Genomic DNA, 3,693 nt, shown 5'->3' on the forward strand with positions numbered 1-3,693 from the left:
CTGGCATCAGTGTGGAGTATATACGGGAGCAACAGTCACTGGTCCACTGGTCACCGAATTGCTCTTTGGTATCAAAGTACTCGACACCCTCCCATGTCCCACTGCAGCCCCTACGAAGTTGAGGGTACCCTTCAGTGAGTCCCGTGAGAGGCGACAGATTCAACCCATATTATTTGAGACATTGAAGACCTGAACCAAAAGCGACTCATGCTCCTGTCATCAGGTCATCAATAAATACTAATACCTGCTTCCTGTGGAGATCACCCATGCACCGCTCCATAAGTCTCTGGAACGTACTTGGTGCATTGATGATTCCCTGGGGCATTCTACTGCATTCCCAGAATCCAAGAGGGCATACAAAGTAGGGGTTGAACAACTTCTGATTTGAAGTCAACTAGTCGCTGATGACGTCATTAATGAACAAATAAGTCTGGAGCTGTGACAAACACCTTGTGCACAGCTATGGCATATGACACAGCGCTGCCCACATGGCTGTTGCTCCTATAACAGCTTTTTTATCAGTTCTTTTGTCTTTTGGTCGTTATATTTCTCACAGATTTCTGCTCATTCTAAATCAGATACAGATAACGTAGCACAGTAAAGATTACATTAATATGAATACATTTTGTTCCAAACTGTTTGGAAACAGAGCATAAATGTGGAAGTCCTTCAAAGATTTCTTATCCTGTTGCACCCTCTATAGGACCAGCGACTAGTCGACGTCAAGCTTAAAGCGTCATGGCAGAGCATTGAAGTCGACTAGTCGGTGCAACCCCTAATACAAAGGCAGTCTTGCACTTATCAGACTCTTCCATTTCGATCTAGTAGAACCTGGATTTTAAATCAAGCTCCGAGAACCAACTTGAGCATGTAAGTACAGAAAAGACGTCCTCCAGATTGGGCAGAGTGTATGCGTCTTTGATCATCTGGGAATTTATCCCTCTGGGGTCCGAGGTGATTTTGGGGCCCTTGAGATGTTTTGACATGCCCTGACATTTGTGCTTATTTCAGCTACTTATAACATACTATTGGTCAATGTGTATTTTTTTTTTGATTCAGCACAAACTGTGCTACAATAATATGTGAGCAAGACTGATCTACATGTTTGCATTTTTTAGAAAAAAAATATTATGCGGGGTTAGTAAGTATTGGGGAAAAAAATGTAGCTGAAATAAGGCCATAAAACCCATACTGAATAGTTCTGAATAAGACTTTTGAGAAATCAGTCTTGTAGGCTAGAATATTTACTTCAAAAGGATGTGAAAATCATTCTGCTTACTCATTCACAGAGAACAATATATTGATTTAAATTTTGCAAGACATGTTTTGTGATAGACAAGCTTTATGCGAGGGAGTGACAATGGCCATGAATATTTCATGATTCACACCTGAGGGACAAAGGGCCATCCTCTAATGGCCCATCAGTGTGACTGTTACTTTGAGGCAGGTAAGAGAGAATGTGAGGAAATTGAACGTTTATTTTTATTATTTGCATTTTATTTACAGCACAGTATAATCAAAACAACAATAATGTGTCTTTGACCTTCATTATGTATAACACTGATCTAACCACAGAGATGTGAACAGACTTGAAAACAGATTCTGTTCAACAAGTGAAACAAGTAAACCATACCTGATATTTAAGTGTTTGCTGCTTCTTTCCATGGATTCAAGAAAAAAAAAAAACATCATCAGTAGTCAAGGAGCTTGTTTTACCATAGAATATCAGTGTAGTTGAACATCTGATGTTGGTACAGCGCTCTCAGAGGAAAACAGTTTGAAGAGACTCGATTGAAAGTCAGCAGGATTCATCTGTGGTGCAGGTATCTGATCACTAAAAAACAAACAACCAAAAAAAAAAAAAAAACATTTGTGAGCATGTTAATATCAGGAGCATCTGTATATATTGTTACGACCGCTAGGGGTCAGCCGTAACAGGAAATGGAAGAGAGTCTCAATACCAGAGAGATGTTGAATTACAAGAATTTGTTTACAAATAAGGGTTTAACGTCAGGGGCAGACAAGGCCAAAATAAACAAAAAATATATTTTTTTAACACTCTAAACTTCCTAAATCAAAATGAAAGAAAACAAATACAGTTTCAACTTACCTGACTCCCTAAACCAAAAGCAATGTGAAAAGAGGTTTCAAAATAAAATGGCGTCTAACCCCTTACATCCCTCAACTTGCCAAAACTTATTTACTAAATATTTACAAAAGATATATACAAGTTAACAGCCAACAATTCACAATCGGAATCCAAAATCGTAGTCAATCAGACATGGGTCAAGTTAACAAGGAATATCACAGAATGGAAACAAAAATACTATCACAGAATTACAATCACACTCTTAATCTTAATCTACAACCTTAAGCATTTTATCGCTCTGGTAAGACACTCAAAGACTTAAACGAACGACGGCAAGGCACAAAGGCAAACTATAGAGTCAAACACGAGGGCACAATCATGGCCCAGATTGAGTGTTTGGGGCAGTCCTTATATCTGGGTTAGGTGAGGAGGAGAACCAATCGCAGCCTCCAGCAAATTATCTCAAGGAACCGCCCATCTGAAACACAAACATACACATACACAGAGAGAAGACAAGGGGGCAGAATGGAAACAACGAACAAATGACTTAGGCTCATAACAATATATAGATTTTGTAGTCATAGACTCACGCATGTTTTGTACTACTGTAAAAAAGGACATTTTATATCTGAGAAACTAATCATTATTGTTTAGCAGTTATAAAAATCTATTTGTGAACAGAGTATTAATAATAAACATGGTCTAAACATTCTTAAGACTCGTAGCATTCATCATGTTACAGTGTGCACTCATTTTACTTTTATATAGGCTATTGTTTTATATTATATATGCCATGAAAACATCATCGTGTCATAAGAAATTTAGATACATTGAGCTGCCTATCATATAGTCAAAATATTTCACACATTTCAAACATTTAATCAGGAATTATAGTTGGGAAAAACCCAACTAATAAATGTGTTTCAAGTTTGTCACAATAACATGTGAACTAATGCAAAAAAGAAACATTACTTACTCATCAGATTGATCTCCTCCGCTGTCGCATCTGGTCCTTTATCTGAGGTAAATTCTGGCTTATTCCTCTCAGTGTGTCGTCTTCTGATGTAAATTCTGTCTTATTCCTCTCAGTGCGTCTTCCTCCAGAAACGAACAGTAGCGGTGATGAACTTGACTATCCTCACGCTTTTTACGTTGGGCGTTTACATGTGCGCGCGTCTCACATGGATATTTACATATGAAGGGCGCGAGCCGCTCGTGGGCGGGATCACATTAGAGATAACGAGTTTAGACGGGAAAGACTGAACATCGTGTTGGTTTCATACGGATTACTTTATCACAGAATATTTGTTTTCGATATGACTTACTTCATTTAAAAGTAGACATTCCAAGCTTTCTATAGCTGTATCTCTCATGTCTCTGTATCCAGTATTCGCTGCGTTTCAGTTCATTTTAGTGACACATTTCAGATGGATATTCGCGGAGACTGAGAAGACAGAGAATGCACCCTCTATGTTTTCTTTATTTTACAAAAGCACAAAAGCTACAAAGTTTTGTTGTTATTGTGAGTTTACACAAATAAAAGTAGACACTTAACAGTTTTGAATGATATATAACACTTATTTGTGTGACCAAAATCAACAGAG

Source organism: Sinocyclocheilus anshuiensis, unplaced genomic scaffold, assembly GCF_001515605.1.
Source record: "Sinocyclocheilus anshuiensis isolate Anshui unplaced genomic scaffold, SAMN03320099.WGS_v1.1 scaffold1843, whole genome shotgun sequence".
Lineage (NCBI taxonomy): Eukaryota > Metazoa > Chordata > Actinopteri > Cypriniformes > Cyprinidae > Sinocyclocheilus > Sinocyclocheilus anshuiensis.